Source organism: Bison bison, unplaced genomic scaffold (genome assembly GCF_000754665.1).
Source record: "Bison bison bison isolate TAMUID 2011002044 unplaced genomic scaffold, Bison_UMD1.0 scf7180017864105, whole genome shotgun sequence".
Classification (NCBI taxonomy): Eukaryota; Metazoa; Chordata; class Mammalia; order Artiodactyla; family Bovidae; genus Bison; species Bison bison.
The window spans coordinates 6,598,555-6,617,065 of NW_011494677.1; positions in this window are offsets into that span (position 1 = coordinate 6,598,555).

The window sequence follows — 18,511 nt, forward strand, 5'->3', positions numbered from 1 at the left end:
GAATAGCCAAAGCGATCCTGAGAAAGAAGAATGGAACTGGAGGAATCAACCTACCTGACTTCAGACTCTACTACAAAGCCACAGTTATCAAGACAGTATGGTACTGGCACAAAGACAGAAATATAGATCAATGGAACAAAATAGAAAGCCCAGAGATAAATCCACGCACATATGGACACCTTATCTTGCCTTTTTAAAATGCCTGGCTTCTTACACATCATCCCTAACATCTAAAATGTCTTTTATTTACTCTTTGACTCCAAATGTTGTCTTTTTCCTTTTCCCTTTAAATGCTATTAATAATTTCACCATTCCTAGTACATTTTCTCAAACACCTTCAAGATTCCATTTAATCCACCCAACAGAGAAAACATCCTAGCATTTTGTTTTGGTCCATTTTCTTTTTTCCTTCTAGGAAAAAAAAAATGAGTGTGCAAGTTGGGAATCAGTGGCAAAGTGGGAGGTCAACCAAGATGGTACCATAGGATGCTACTAGAAGAGAATAAAAAGAAAAGCATGGGGTGTGTCTGCAGAAGCTTGTGGAAGTTCATGTAAAAACCTTTCCATGATGTCAATGGAAAATAAACTGAAACCAATTGACCAAAATGTTCTGAAAAGTCTTTCTACTGCCTTTTTATTTTTTAATTCTGATCCTTAAATTAATGTCAAGTAGGTCAGTTGTAAAATGATTACTATAAAAGGTAAGTTTCACTGATTACATTTACTTGGCAATAAGGACATCTGAACTAGATTAAAGTTCTAACAGCAATTTTCAATATGATTCAGATACACCCCAAAAGGTCCATTTACATACACTTCAGTTCTTGGACTTAGTGATCTATTTTGATTGTATGGGCTTATTTGTATTTATCCAACAGCCTGTAAGACAATGAGTATCTTGTTAAAGCACCTAAAATTGCACCCTACAAATGATGTCCACTGAAAATATACCAACAACAGCTGTTCTCATCCCAAAATGCACTACTCTACAGGCTTCAAATCCAGTATCCATTCTTTAAGAAATTAAAATGAGTTTTGCATTTTAGATAATTATTCTGAGGTAGAACATACTTATGTAAATCAGAAATGTACAAATTGGGTCATCTTTCGGGATTTGTTGCTTTGCTCTTCTTGAACCAAAATGGTGTAGGTTTAAATGTAAATATTCTAGGTTAATTGAAAAGAGGAGAAATACTCAAAGATCACTAGAAATTGCCATGCTTGCAAAAGGGAATATAAAGTTATGCTTATTCCTGGATATCAACTAATTTCTGAGAAGCCTCGTAACTCTGAAATCAGAAAATATTTCAAAATAAAAAACTTATAAAATACATATAACTATCTTTTAGTTTTCAGTCCACTAAATAGTTTTATGTCATTGTGCACTACTACATACTTGAAACTTTAAGCAAAAAATTAAAAAATTACTTGCCACTACTTTTTCCCTAGGGAGGGAAAATATTTTACCATAAATTAAAATAAATTAAAACTCTTACACGTTTCCTGCATTATTTGTTTGTTCTACCTCCTTTGGGACCCCCGACTGCTGCCTTTCCATTTCTCCAACCACGTTGCCATTTATCTTTGCTTACTGCTATATACTCTTCATTATCATCCTCTTCATTCTATGGCTCGGCCTTATTCTCCTCCTAAACCAAGGAGCAGACAGAAGCCTTCAAAAGGCTAAGTGAGATATTTTAGGACATTTACTCTAAACCAATAGATCAGGCTCTTATGGAGCCCTCATGCAATAATTTATCATAGGAAGAAAAACACCAAAAACTCTGAATTTAGTCAGCACCGTATAATCATGAAAAGAATAGAAACCCTTATGGCCTCAAGGACCCCAGAAGATACTCCCTTCCAATGTCCTGAGAGACTCGGTAGAAAGTCTCACACGGTGAGTATGAGCTCTGGAGTCAGTTCAACAGATGCTCCACATCTGCTTCTGCCACTGAACCAATTGTGACAGTGGGTCAGGAATCCATGTTGTCTGAGCTTCCAGTTTCACGTTTGCCAAACTGAAGATATTGAGAGTACCTTACAGAGATACTTGGACTCAATTCTGAAAGCATATACTGAGTGCCCACATGTGCAAGCAGCATTTTAAGTGCTTGGTACATCAGTGAACAAAACTAGTGAAACCTCTGCCATCATGAAGCTCAAATCTTACTGAGAAAAATAAGATAGATATATGAACAGGCAAGCAGGGAGATGACAGACAGGAAAGAGATCCAAACATATAGAAAAGGTTCATTAAAGAGTAGCTACCAGACTCACCGACTCAATGGACATGAGATTGAGCAAATTCCGGGGGATGGTGAAGGACTGGGAAGTCTGGCATGCTGCAGTCCATGGGGTCACAAAGAGTTGGACATGACTTAGCAATTAAACAACAACAATCAGCCTATATATGCGTAACTAATCCAGAGAGATGTCATGTGTACTTCCTTGGGTGATAATCCACTTTTGGGGTAGAAATGCAAATTTCTCTCACCATAAAATTTGTATAGTAGGAAATAAAGATATCTATGAATATTTATATCAGTCAAGTTCCTTCATAATCAAGATTAAACACATGAGGGCAAAGTATATATTTTAACTTTGTAACTAATTCAATATATATATGTATATATATAGTTCATTTCAGTCACTCAATCGTGTCCGACTCTTTGTGCCCCATGAATCACAGCACGCCAGGCCTCCCTGTCCATCATCAACTCCCGGAGTTCACCCAGACTCACATCCATTGAGTCGGTGATGCCATCCAGCCATCTCAGCCTCTGTCATCCCCTTTTTCTCTTGCCTCCAATCCCTTCCAGCATCAGAGTCTTTTCCAATGAGTCACCTCTTCGCATGAGGTGGCCAAAGTACTGGAGTTTCAGCTTCAGCATCATTCCTTCCAAAGAAATCCCAGGGCTGATCTCCTTCAGAATGGACTGGTTGGATCTCCTTGCAGTCCAAGGAACTCTCAAGAGTCTTCTCCAACACCACAGTTCAAAAGCATCAATTCTAGTCAGATCTAGGCCCTTAAATCTATTTCTCACTTCCACTGTATAATAATAAGGGATTTGATTTAGGTCATACCTGAATGGTCTAGCGGTTTTCCCTACTTTCTTCAATTTAAGTCTGAATTTGGCAATAAGGAGTTCATGATCTGAGCCCCAGTCAGTTCCCAGTTTTGTTTTTGTTGACTGTATAGGGCTTCTCCATCTTTGGCTGCAAAGGATATAATCAATCTGATTTAGGTGTTGACCATCTGGTGATGTCCATGTGTAGAGTCTTTCCTTGTGTTGTTGGAAGAGGGTGTTTGCTACGACCAGTGCGTTCTCTTGGCAAAACTCTATTAGCCTTTGCCCTGCTTCATTCTGTATTCCAAGGCCAAATTTGCCTATTTGGTGTTTCTTGACTTCCTACTTTTGCATTCCAGTTTCCTATAATGAAAAGGACATCTTTTTTGGGTGCTAGTTCTAAAAGGTATTGTAGGTATATATATAAGAGTTTGTTCAATTTCAAATGACCCAGGCTAAGGCAGTGAATTTTCAGCCTATTGTGGTATATATTGACAATGTATAAAAGTATATTGTGTGAGTAGGTTTCCGGTTACAGTAATATAACTCTCTTTACATTTGTGACTTCTTTGATGTTTTATAAAATATACATGAGCTGTATTCTAACTGTGACCAGACTTAGCTGCATGCACTCAGGCTCATGACTGCATCTTTCCTGTCACAGGATAGGCCCAGACATTCTAATGTTGGTGTTAATAAAATTTAGGAATATACAAGGTTATTACTGATTCTTGGTTTAGACAGCAATAATTAATAACTACCCATGATAGAAACTATATGTCAATAGAATTTAAGACCAATACTTTTAATATTTATACCAGTTACAGTATATAAATTACAAATAATAAGACTTATTCTAGTGAAGTATTCAAGAACACATAGATTGGAACTAGGCTGTTTTTAATCTTAGTTCTTACACTTTCTAGCTTTGTGATCATAAACAATTTATCTATTTCAGTTTCACGTCTTCAATGGGGATAAGCAGTAGTAACACCTCACAGGGTTATTATAGGGATCAAATAAGTTAATATGTTATGTAATAACAGATCTACATAAATATTAAATATCATTGTCCTTTAACAAACAAAAGTAGATTTTCATAAACAAGAACCTAAACTGTTGAATGGTCCTGGAAAAAAAGGCTTTTCCTTTCTTAGAATAAGTCAGTACTTAATAGCTAAAGTTATGATTTTAAAACTTTATATAAAATTTCATATAAAAATAAAACCATTTTTCAAACAACAAAATGACTTTTTTTGGGTTAAAAAAAAAACAAAAAAATTCAAGAAGCAAGTTCATGGTGAAATATAGTTTACAATAGAGGTAGATGTTCTTCAGGGCTTATAGTCACAGCAGTTCTGTACTACATTTAAACAAGTAATTCAGAGTTACACACATACACACACACACACGTGCACACACACACATATTCCCTCTAGAGCAACCAAAAGTATTTCAAAGTTAACAAGGTTCAGTAATCTGATTTTCAGATGGTGCAAACCTTAGACTGGCAATGAGATAACATGATCTTAGCCATGTACTCCCCATGAGGTTTGTTTTTATCTCAACATATACTTTAATGTGAAAAATAAGGATGTTAAGGGAACAAAATACAGAATTTCTGTAGAAAGTATTCTAAGTACCCCCATTTGATGAATAAAACTTTTCAAGTTCAAACCAGAGAAAACGTAAGACCAATCTATGTCACTCTTGAAGATTTTGTAAAAGCAACCTTTAGTGAAATACTTCAAAACAGGAACATTTCAACTCACTTAGAATCTTGGAACAAGGTGATCTCAAAGGAAAAGCAGAACTATGCAACGACTTGGCTTGGTTCTCTACTAGCATCATCCAAAGTATGGGTTCTTCTTTTGACACCACTGTCAGGCAGCTGGCTCTATAAATCTATTAAATGCACCAGACACTTGCCTTAAATGTATACTTCCAAATCTCTCTAAATAAAATGTGTTAAATGAAAAACACTGAAAGGATACAAGATCAAGGGTTTCTCACAGTGGAATATGCCAATATTATTTACAAATCACATTTAACTTGAGACCCAGGAACTGGTGATTTGCAGCATGTGTCGTGACTAGTAAACTTGAATGAATGGATGAGAAAGGAGTTACCAAAAGACTTTCCCTAAAAAGTTGGCAAGATAAGAGAAAAACTCAAACCTTCCTTTTCAGGTGTCCACCTTTTCAGATGACCCATTCAGCTGCAGGTATAGAATGCTTCATTTCTTCTGGTCTGAAGCCTTCCCTGACTCAGAATGACAGTTCTGGCCATCACTCCCTGTTTGGGGGACTTGCTTTTAGAGCAGGGGCATTCACATGACACACTGATGGTGTGTGGCCACTCAGAGTGATAAAGGAATTAGCACAGTGACGATCTAAGCTTTTACTAAAGTAACTGAGCAGATGACAGGACTCAGGCTAACCTCAGACTCCACTGATAGAACATCCTCTCATATCTATGGTAGGAACAGGGACCACTTCCTCTCTACAGCAACTTTATGGGGTAAAAGCAAAAGCACTAAGAATTCTGGAGACATAACAAGTATAATTTTTCATAAATTGAAGTACAACATTCTCTTGGGAGTATTTTTGTGCTTATTTCTTCAGCTAATATGTATTAAGTACAGAATATGCACCAACACTATGCTAAGCTCTTTGGGACAAATATTACGTGTGACTTTCATAACAAAATAATAACCTACTTACTCTTATTTATCATAACACTGACCACAGGAATTTCATAGGTTAGGAATATAAGGTGCTGATGAGTTAAACAGCTTGCTCAAATCACACGTTTAGCAGGTAACAGGGCTAAAAGTCGTATTATGATGTATTGGTTATCAAAGGTTAAAGCCTTCATTATAGGCTTTTTTAGTCCTTTTCTTTGGGACCTTTAGTCCAAAGGCAGAGAAGGCAACGGCACCCCACTCCAGTGCTCTTGCCTGGAAAATCCCATGGACGGAGGAGCCTGGTGGGCTGCAGTCCGTGGGGTCGCTAGGAGTCGGACACGACTGAGCGACTTCACTTTCACTTTTCACTTTCATGCATTGGAGAAGGAAATGGCAACCCACTCCAGTGTTCTTGCCTGAAGAATCCCAGGGACGGGGGAGCCTGGTGGGCTGCCGTCTCTGGGGTTGCGCAGAGTCAGACACAACTGAAGCGACTTAGCAACAGTAGCAGCAGTCTAAAAGGTCATTTGTTCTTTTTGGGGATCCCACCAAAGGGAAGCATAGGGTAGCAATCATCCAATTAAAAGCAATCACTGCTTTCCCCTTTACCCAAGGTTTAGATGAGGGAGTCAGTATACTCAATATATTGACTATTAGGAGAGAAAAGATAATAGTAGCCCTCACCCTATCAGGGGATGGGAGAGAGGGCTGTTTTTCACCATTCTCAAGGGAGGAAGTGGATGAGCAAGAGTCTGTGGGAAAAGCCTTCTATCTGAATTGAATCCAAACTCTAAAACATCTAGCATTTATTAAAAAAAAAAAAAACCTTACCGAAGACAGAGAAATAATACAAATCCCGAGAAACATAGACAGGAACCAACAATCACATTCACCAGAAGGAAAGATGAGCCCATAACATCTGGAGAAACTATCTAATATTCAGATATGGCATTCAAAGCAAAGGAACATTTGGAAAAGAGCAATTGTAACAAGTGATTATTCATTCATATCTACTGTGGTTGGAATTTTATAAAATGAGCCAGCAGGATACCCTAAAAAAAAAAAAGGCAGTGGTAGTTTCTTGCTATCATTGCTGTAAACTTAAGACAACATTACATTTCAGAAAAATTGAGGCAATTATAAAAGGTCACACAAGTTGGCTCCAAAACAGATCCTGATTTCTCAGTTGCTCTTCCTCAAAACATCAGTATCACTTCATCCCCTTAACTAACATCCACTCATCCCAGATTCTGACTTAAGGGTTTAGAAGAACTAGCTGTTTGTAGTTCTTCAATAAAGTTGTTTAGAAAACAACAATCAAAAAATAATCACCAAAGGCAGTTAATCAAGGTAAACAAAGGAAGAAGCAATGGACACCTAAAGCCACTGTGAATTACTTTGCCATAGGATCGTATTGATGTGAAATTCAAATCAATGAACAATCATCTAGGGAGTGCTGGAAACTGCACCACTTGCTGGCATTTCTAGGCCTCAGTAAGATTCACAGCTGTTAAAAAGTCAAAAGAATGCCTTTAACACTAGCTAGTCAACATAGGTAGATAACAGATAATCAACAAATTAAAAAGTAAAGGCTTATTGTTGTCTTTCAAACCTTTACCGCCTTTAACCAGTTAAAAGTTAACCAGTTAACTGGAGTCATAGCACCTCTTTGGACTATGAAATTAGGATCTTTATGTCACTGATCAGACTCAAAAGAATCGTGTTCACAAGCTCCAAACTAGACAGGAACCTCCACCCTGCATCATTTGTTACTTTCCAAGTCTACACATCTGTCCTAACAAACCTGGAGAGCAATCCATCCCAGGCAGCTACACAGGGTTGAAGGCACACTGACAAGAGAGAAACAGATTCTAGAGAGATGCTTTGCTGGGAAAGATATAAGCAATGAAATATTTACAGTCAGGTCACAGAGAGGCATGGGGTATATGAGATGACTATATCTTCCTTACCGGACAGGCCTATAAATAATAATGAGACGATCAACAGGTAGGAATGGTAAAAAGAATAATATATGTATATAAGACAGTTTTTAGAAATAAGAAGGAAGGGAATGAAACACAGTAAAGAAAAATTTAGGTGCATTATCAGGAGTAGTGATAGGATAACAGGAAGTTGAATGTCTTAGCTTGACAATTTATAGCCATTTAAAAAATATTTTCTACAAGGAATGTTATTTATGACAGAAAATAAATCCAGTAATATGGAAACAGTTAAATATCCACCTAAAAAAGTACAGGTTTGATTAGAAAACGTTATGTATATACCTTTATATAATTATGTCTATACCAAGGGTTTACAATAACATGAAAACCACTGCACATAATTTAAGTACAAATTTTGAAACAATACACAAAAACCCAAATGATAAATGATCCAGCCTCATAGAAAAATATATAAAAAGGAGATGAAATTGTTAAGGGATAAACATGGTTACAGAGAAAGAATTACAGGTACTCCTTTCTTATTCTATTCCATTTTCATTTTTTTTATATAAAAATACCATTTACATTATAATGAACTTTGAAAAACGGAGGGCAGTCCCTGTAAATAAGAAAAGACAGACCTTCATTGCATCTGAGGGATAAAAGCAACTTTGCTCTATTTTCCAAGGACCTAAATTCTCTACAACATTCTCTTTGCTTGTCTCAGACTCAGAACCACACTTGACTGTCTGCAGAGTAGTCAACAGCACTTTGAAGTGGAATTTAACAAATACTAGGAAAGCTCCCTAAACGGATATTCCGCTTCAGTAGAGCCTAAAATGCTATTCTGTTTTTTGTCCACAACCAAATCCTGCTAAGTTTGTAAGGGGAGCTTGCTCTTTGCTACAGACACGTAACATTATCATGCCATTATTTCAAGCTGCAAAATGCCCCAGGGTTTTCAGTATTAGTAACTTAAAAGTTTGGAAAGATTAGGCTCCGAGGAGGAAGACCAAGAACACCTTCATCCTTGGTGTCTTCTTCTGTGGCTCCTCTACTATCCTTGCCAGCTTCCAGCAGCAGCCTTTTGTTTCTGAGCCCTGGATTTCTGGACACTAAGACTATTTTTCCAGTAGCCTAATCACTCTCTTCTTACCTAGGTAGATGCCTCATTTCACACCCTCTTGTAAAGTATTCCTCCTCTAGAATTAAGCTCCATCCTGCACCCTTCCTTTTTTCCCACAAACACATTAAAAAAAAAAAAAACTCATGTGCCTTCAGTATGATTGTTTTATTATGCAAATTTATTTATTTATTAAGTGAATTTATTAAGCAAATTCACTCTAAGTAATAAGAGCTCCTATGTATAGGGAGATAATATGTCATCATCCAAAGCCTTAAAAATGTTTTTATACACAATGCTCAATGTCCAACCAAGGTGGCTCAGATAACGAACCCACCTACAATGCGGGAGACCTGGGCTCAATTCCTGGGTCAGGATGATCCCCTGGAGAAGGGAATGGCTACCCACTCCAGTATTCTTGCCTGGAGAATGCCATGAACAGAGGAGTCTGGCTGGCTATAGTCCACGGAGTTGCAAAGAATCAGATATAACTGAGCAACTAATACTTTCACTTTCATATACCATGGTCATCAATACCCAACCCAAAATTACCAAGCACAAGACAGACAAGATCAAATGTCTGGATAAAAAAGAAACCAGGACAAAAGAGAACAGAAATGGACCTACCAAATGGTTTAAATACAGCAGTTATGTATAAACATGAAAATAAATGTCATTAATATATTTAATAAAACAGATGACAAGATGGAGAATTTCAGCAGAGAACTGAAGTCAATGAAAAAGAACAAAATGGCAATTGTAGAACTGAAAGTTATAATAATTGAAATTTAAAGCTCAGTGGATAGGTTTAACTACAGAATTGACATAGAAGAAGGCTAATGAAAAAGAAAGCATGAAGAAAAAAATATCCTGACTGAAGAATGGAAAGAAAAAAAATGAAAACTCTAGAAGAAAAGAAAATAAAGGCATTAGGTGAGATAGTAATATACAAGTGATTAGAGTCACAAAATGAATGAAGAGAAAGATTTGGAAACAGAAGAAATATTTGAGTATATATTGGCCAGTTTTCAAACCATGACAGAAGACATCAAATCATAAAGTCAAGAAATGCTACTAAATCTAAGCAGAGTATGTGTATCACATATCAGTAACTACATCCAATTTAAAAGGATTGATTAATCTAATTTGAAGGACTAATTATTGGTTTACTAATAACAAATTAGTAATTCAAAGAATTACTAGGGATAAATTTTTAAAATCCATAATGATAAGAGTCATACCTCCAGAAAGACATAAACATTCTTGATATTTGTATGCCAATAATATAGCTTTAAATTATAAACTGGTAAATCCACAAAGTTAGAGATACTAGCATACATCTCCTTACAGTTGACAGAACAGTCAAAAACAAAACTCTGTAAGCTTATACAACATTTGACTAGCATATTTTACAAACTTGCTTTAATTAGCATTTATGATGCACTACACTTAAGCAAAATACATGTTACTCACATGTGTACATTGAATATTTATCAAAACTATACCACACAGTGAGCAATACAATTCTCAACTTTCAAAGCACTGAAGTCACACAATATATGTGCTATGCTCATTGTGGAAAAAGCTAGAACTCAAGTATAGAAACACAACTACAAAATCTCCAAATGTTTGAAATTAAGCAACACACAAAAAAATCTATGGGTAAAAAAAAGTCCATGAACTTGAAAGTTAGGGAATAACTTTGATGTAAAGATGTTGAAAATACTCATATTAAAACTTGGGGAATTTAGCTAAGACTCTACAGAGAAATGCACAATTTTATGCAGGCATATATTAGGAAAGAAGGAAGACTAAATGTAAATAATCTAAGCTTCCAACACAAGAAGTAAAAAGGATGGAAAAAACAAACCCAAATAAAGTAAAAATGGGAAAAAATAAAGAGCATGAATCAGTAAAACAGAAAATAAAGCCAGCAACTTGTTCTTCAAAAGGACTATTTTAAGTAAAAAAAATCTCACAAGCCTGATTAAGTAAAAAAATTACAGCACAGATGATCAAGTGTAAAAACAAAACAGATATATAATTAGAGTTCCCACAGACATCAAAAAGAGAACATTAGACCAACACAGTTGACAATGTGTATAAAATGGATAAATAAATTCCTTGAAAAAAACCCAAATTAAAACCAACATCAGAAGAATGGAAAATTTGAAGAATCCTAAAACTTTTGAATGAACAGAACCAGGAATTTAAAACACTTCCACAGTGGAAATTAAAGGAAAGATGGTTTCACTGGGGAATTCTCCCAAATAGGTAAGGAAGAAATTATAGTAATGTTATATGAAAACTCTTAACAAAAAAAAAGAAAGAACCTTTCTCCAAGAAAGAGGGGGAAAAGGGAACCACTTTCTAATGTATTTTATGTGGCTATTATAACCCTGATATCAAAACCCAACAAGAATATTCTAAGAAAGAAATTACAGGACAGTTTCTTTCATTAACATAGACTCAGAACTCACACACATGCACTCACGGATGCACACACACACATATTTAATTGTAATTATATGCGTGTGTATATATGTTTTCCAGAAAAATAATGTTGGAAATGTGAAAATTGAAGTTATATTTGAAAATATATCACTCTAATTCGCCTCATTAAAAGGATAAAGGAAAAACATACATTTCTACGTAGAGAGAAATATCAAACACTTTTTTATGATTTAAAAACTTAGAAAATCTGGAATGAATTAAAATTGTTCTTAACATGAGGAAGGGTTTCTTAGCAAAAGGAAAGAAAGCCTATGACAATCACAATGCTTAATGGTGAAATACTGAAACCTGAGATCCGGAGTGCAACAAAGATGCTTCTATCTCAGACCTCTTTGCTCGTCTCCTTTCTGTCAACTCTTCTATGCTCAGCACACAGTCATCTCTTCTTAGAAACCTTCCCAGCACACAGTCATCTCTTCCTAGAAACCTTCCCAGGCTCAGCAAGACCAGGTTCCACTTCCTTCCCACGTGTTTTCTCAGCTCTAGCCTAGTCTTTATCTCACTCTGTTATTCAGTTCAGTTCAGTCGTGTCCGACTCTTTGCAACCCATGGACTTCAGCACACCAGGCTTCCCTGTCCATCACCAACTCCTGCAGCTTACTCAAACTCATGTCCACTGAGTCAGTGATGCCATTCAACCGTCTCATCCTCTGTCGGTCTCTTCTCCTCCCGCCTTCAATCTTTCCCAGCCTGAGGGTCTTTTCAAATGAGTCAGTTCTTCGCTTCAAGTGGCCAAAGTATTGGAGCTTCGGCTTCAGCATTAGTCCTTTCAACGAATATTTAGGACTGATTTCTTTTAGGACTGACTGGTTGATCTCCTTGCAGTCCAAGGGATTCTCCAACTTCTTTTTCGATACTCTGTTACTATTACCTGCTTTTCTCTTTCCCACTGAGCTCCAAGCTCTTTCAAGGCAGAATAGCTTCTTGTTTACCTTCATGTCTCCCAATACCTAATACACAGGACATATTTGAAACCTGTTTGAATAAGTGTTGAAATACCGAGTGAACCGTCCACAGTTCTTCTAGATAATGACTGGAAATCTGGACTAGGACTTGGTCTCTTTACTCCTACCTAGTCCAGTTAGCCACTTAACCTCTAACCAATAGCACAACCCAGCATCTTCCCTCTTTGTTGTTCGGGCTTATCATTTCCACATATTGGTCACAGCACAAATCATTAGGTTCTAAAGTTTTACAAGTTTTAGTTTTTATTCTAATACTGGCACTAGCATATCAGTGACTGTGTGGCATATAGTTCACCACAGTACTGATTTCTATGGTGAGACAGGTGTAAGATTCACCTATCTATATTTCCTTCTTTCTTTCCTTTTTGGAGGGTTGGCTGTCAATCACTTAGCACACCACTGGCTGATTGCCTAGCTTAAAAAACATATTGAGTCCCCTGAGATTTTCTAACAGTAACATCGCTCATTTCATTGTCTCTGGTTATTGACCACAATGTCTGGCATAACAACCACCAAAGCTATGACAAAGTGATTATAAATAAAATAACCTTTTGAAGGTAAGCTTCCTATTCTCACTCTGCCAGGCTCACCTGCCCCTGATTTAGGTAGCTTTTGTCAAGACGTTATTTAAATGCTTTTTTTCTAATCAGCACTGAAATTCTGGGGCTTGCATTTCCTTGGAAATATTCTGAAAACAGACTGCAGCTTGACTCACTGAGGAAATGGTAAGTGATCATGATGTGTACTCAGGGAAACATCAACTAAGAGTTTTCTTTTCCCTTATAGAGAAAAAAATTAAAAACCAAGAAAATTAGCCAAGTCTCGAATAGAAGGGACATGCGTATTACAAGCCACTTTATTTCTCAGTTTAGGGTTTAGATGCTATGGAAATTGATCTATCAACATCTCCATAATTGCCTGCAATACTACAAAATAAAATTCTGAGGGTTCACCAATCATATTTTAGTGCTGAACACTTTGTACAAGCAGCTGTTAATGACACCAAATATAGTTTTCACAGCATGCAAAATGAGCTAATGACCAAGCCTATATTTCATATTTCAGAGAGCTTCTCTCAGTATCATTAATCCTCAATTCTGCAGAGACTCCAGTCCGCAGATCGGCACAGAGGTCAGAAGGAAGGATTGTTTTTGATGTCAAGGGACTAGCTAGCATGTTCTTCCTGTTGCCAAATTTAAAATAACCAAGACCCTTTTTTTTTTCCATATGAAAAGAGATATGTATGAGCAATTTCTGCCCTTTGGGACTTTTACCACATGCCCTGTGTGTGATCTTGAGAAAGATCCTCCCCGGAATCCTACGGGCTGGGTTTAAGAGTCAGCTGGGGTGTTCAATGAGCTGGCACCAGTCACTACGGCAACACAGTGGAGACCACAGCTGACCCTTCCCATCACTCTGGCCCACAGACATTGTAAGCTGGGCAAATTTGATTTGTTATACATTATACTGCGGTGACTTTCAGGAAAAGTGAGATTTGGGCTTAAATTAAGTATGTCTCTGTATTTTTAGAATTGATGTATTTCACAAAGGATAGGAAAGCAATATTAATAATGGTAGTTAGGAATCATTACTGTATGCCTCAGTGGGGAGGTATTATACATAACAATTTTGTAGCAGAAAATTCCACATAATTTGATCCCCTGTAATTATTTAAAAATTATCCTGTAAATGTATAGCAGGATCAGACTGTCTTATACTTTGACCATGTATTAAAAAAAACTCTGAGACGAGCTTTTGCAATGTTGTGGGAGAGAAACTTTCAAGTATATGGTTTTTAAACCTATCTATCTCTCTATAGGCTTCCCTGGTGGCTCTGACGGTAAAGAATCTGCAATGCAGGAGACCTGGGTTCCATCTCTGGGTCAAGAAGATCCCCTGGAGAAGGGAATGGCTACCCACTCCAGTATTCTTGCCTGGAGAATTCCACAGACAAAGGAACCTATACAGCCTATTTTTAAATGGTCAATAATTGAGTCCTTAAAGCTTGCCAAACTCTATAATGACTGACTTTTACATGTATTATCTTAGAATATCTTCCCCACAGGCCTACATACTATAATATTCAGCATTTTACAGATGGAAAGCAGGCAAAGCAGCTCACCCAAGGTCATAAAGATAGTAAGGAGGAGAGCCTGGATTTGAACCCAGGCAGTCTGTCGCCAGAGTCTGGGATCATAGCCACGGCAACATAAGGCTTCTTAGGAGCCAGATGGGCCCAGAGTACATCGGAAGAACCATTTGGAGTCATTCAGAATCAACCAGGTTCCATCAGTCACAACACAATTTTTGGCAACAGAGCAACGGCAGACAACTCCATGTGTTTTGGATTTTGATTCTATTGAATGAAAGATACCATACATTCATTAATAATGATTATTTATTTCTATAAAATATCTGTCAATTATTCCTTTCAAGATTAAAATATGTGGGCCTAAAACAGTCTTTACCATTTATTTAGAACATATGCATGCCTTTTTTAATTTAAAGGACAAAAGAGTTTCCAAGCAGTGACAGTAAAATTCAAAATATTGACATATTTTGAAAGAGCACAAGCATCATGATTCTTCTCAACTTCAGTAAGCAAAATAAAAACAAAATACCAGGTCATGTGACAACCTCCCTTTTTTTTTCTTTCAACATCTCTGCAATGTTTCTAAAACATTTGATCATTGAAATATTTTATTAAGTTAGTTTTAATAAAGACATATTTAGCTCAATTGAAAACAATTAGGAACATGTATTTAATGGCAATAGTTTCCCCCATTCTAGCAAGTGGCATGCGTAAAAGACTGTAGGTTTCTGCATCCTCTTTTATATATATCTCATAGAAAACACATATCCACATAAAAAAGTTCTCCATTTCAAACCACATTTTTTTCCTTCTCTACCTCATCGAACTTCATATTGCTTATAAGACACTGTGTTATCCCTGTTTGTATTTTATGGACTCATATTTATCTTGCTTCTACTGAAGTATAAGCTCATTGAAAACAAGAAAACTATCTTACTCATCTCCCTAGTCCTTGAGTGTCTTGTACCACAAAGATGCTTACTGTTGGCCAGACAGCACTGCAAATTAAGGTATAGAATCAGAGTACCCCAAAGTCATACATGTGTCTTCTGAATTTTTTTATATTATTGTGTAATCTTTTCTTATGTGTCTAATTTTAAGAGCTACTTTTTTAAAACCTATTTGCAACAGGATTTCCTCAAAGCACATTCATAAATTGCCATTATTATAAAATACACAAGCATGTTTTTAAAATAGAATCACATACAAAAGATAGCTGACTTCTGAATCCAGTATTTCAATGATAAATTGAAGAAAAAATATTTTAAAGAATGATAGCCCCCATTCTTTCTTCATTGTATTTGGTTGAAGAGTAAAATTAAAATGAAATACTCAAAGAAACCACAGCTTAAATACATTGCCCTTCTTCAAATAATATCACAAATATTTACCCAAGAATTTTAAAAGTAGACTAAAATATTGGAATGGAGTTGTATACACAGCTATATTTAAAATGGATAACCAATAAGGACCTACTATATAGCACAAAAAAACAAAACACAAATACAAACAGACTAAAATATACTGGGCCTATTATGCAATTTTCCATAAGAATATACTTTTAGACAATATAGCCAAATTATTCTATCTCATGTGCTATTTTCTACTTGGAGATATCAAAACTGCTGGAAGAAATGAATGATCAACGCCCTCCTGTCTCCTTGGATACTTCAATTTCCCACGAAATGTGCTTAAAGAGAGAAAAATAAAGCTTCAATGTCAGAATATGTCAGTATTAAGGACCATACATTTAAGAAATGTGCACTAAAAACATCCTTACCATGTAATGTGTTCCTAAAAAAAATTTTTTTTACAATAAAAGGGAGTATTAAGTTGCTATCAAAACCCATAATATTAGAAATGTGTGCATAATAAATATATTAAGAAAATGCGTAAATTAACCCGGCAAAATATGTCATCTCTAGTGAACTGCTAACCGTTATAACCTACGCCATCAATCATGTCATTGATACTAATGGCTTTCTTGGATCAAGAATCTAGGAAACAGCTTGTAAAGGACATAAAGTGAGCCTATATTTATAGAGATGTATTCTGTGTACTTTTTATAACTACCTTGCAAAACTGCAGGTGGAAGATTGTGAAATACCCAGTTTAAACAAAAATGGTGCACAGTTATTAATATTTAGGTTCTCTGTAACTATTTTGGCACAGTTTACCCAAGTGAAGTTAAAGCATAACTCAGTTTCTATCTGTTCTTTCAGAGGAATAATGCGGTCAGTAAGGATAAGATAAGTTGACAGAGCTCAGTGTGATGGGGATGTTTTTCAAGACTATAACTTACACAAGATCCCCCAAGGAATTAATGTAGAGATGAATGCACCGGAGCTGACGTGAGGATGAAAACAATATTTCATATAGTTCTGTCAGCAAACCATGTGCCTGCCATCATAATTTATGGTCTCAGCTATCTTGCCCTTAGCAAAAATAACTATAGGCAATGTAAGCAATTATTTGGGTATTGAGCAGTATTTTCAGTAGAAGTGTTTTTAATTAAAATTAACTAAAAACAGAGTTTTGGAATCACCAGCCTCCAGATGAACAGCAGGTATTACAATGCTGTAACAATAATTTAAAATATCATATACTCAATTTCTAAGTGACTTTAAGCCATTCCATAAATGGAACAGTCTGAATAAAATGAGTGATTTGGAAATTCAATAAATTATGAAAAACAGTCTCAAGAAATTATTAATATATAAATAACTGATAATTGTGGACATTTCATAATTTATACCATATGATGACCTTTGAAAAGAGCAAACAATGCCAAAAAGAAACTGTCGTCAGTCAGGCAATTAAATATATTGCATTATGCTAAAATTCTAACTAGTTTTTGGCCAAATAATCAAACTGCCATGGGAAATAAAGCTCTGAGACATTTTGTCCATCACCTAAATGATAATTCATGCTTTAAAAAATCCAGAAAATAAAATTATTTGATGAAGTCATAAGTACCCTGATTGGAATAAACTAGTCTTATTTTCAAGTAATTTTATTAGCTATTAACATTTTCATAAAAGTGAATGCAAGCCTGTGTGTGGTTGCCTTAAAATCTAACAATTGTCTCAGATATTCAATAATCTTTCCTTTCACATACCCAGTACCATTAGCTGACCTACAGTGGACTAATACTCAAACTGCAATAGAGCCTACATATCTCATATCTGGCAGAAGCTGTAGGTTGCTACATCTACTAACCTTCCAAAATCACATACATATTCTCCCAAATGTTGAAAACTCTTGCAGCTGTCATCTTCAAAATATCGGTCAGAAAACGTATTTGGAAATTCAAAGTTTTTTTAGGGTGACTCCCAAAAGCAGCACAGGATTTTAAAAAATAAAACTTGTTGCAAAACTGAGAGAAAAAATGGCATATAATGTTAATTGTGTTTACTGGAGTTTTGTATAGTAAATGGAATTTAATTATGTCTGAATCATAGTAGCTAAAAAGTTGCAAAGGAGTTATCTATCTACATGAACCAACATAGAAGCTTCTGAATGGCAGAATCTCTTCCTCTAAGAAGGACATCCCCTTTCAATAAGATTCCTATTTGGTGAGAAAAGTCACGTCGGTGGAAAGGTCATAGCCAATTTGGCCAAATACGTACTGAGAAATCAAATGAGTGATGATTTTGCCAGAATTCAAATTAGTGGGCTGCCATACAGGCTGAGCACCGAATAATTGATGCTTTTATTATTTATTTTTTTTTTATTTTTTAACTTTACAATATGGTATTGGTTTTGCCATATATCAACATGAATCCGCCACACGTGTTCCCCATCCTGAACCCTCCCCCCTCCTCCCTCCCCATACCACCCCTCTGGGTCATCCCAGTGCACCAGCCCCAAGCATCCAGTATCATGCACTGTGGTGTTGGAGAAGACTCTTGAGAGTCCCTTGGACTGCAGGGAGATCCAACCAGTCCATTCTGAAGGAGATCAGCCCTGGGTGTTCTTTGGAAGGAATGATGCTAAAGCTGAAACTCCAGTACTTTGACCACCTCATGCGAAGAGTTGACTCACTGGAAAAGACTCTGATGCTGGGAGGGATTGGGGGCGGGAGGAAAAGGGGACGACAGAGGATGAGATGGCTGGA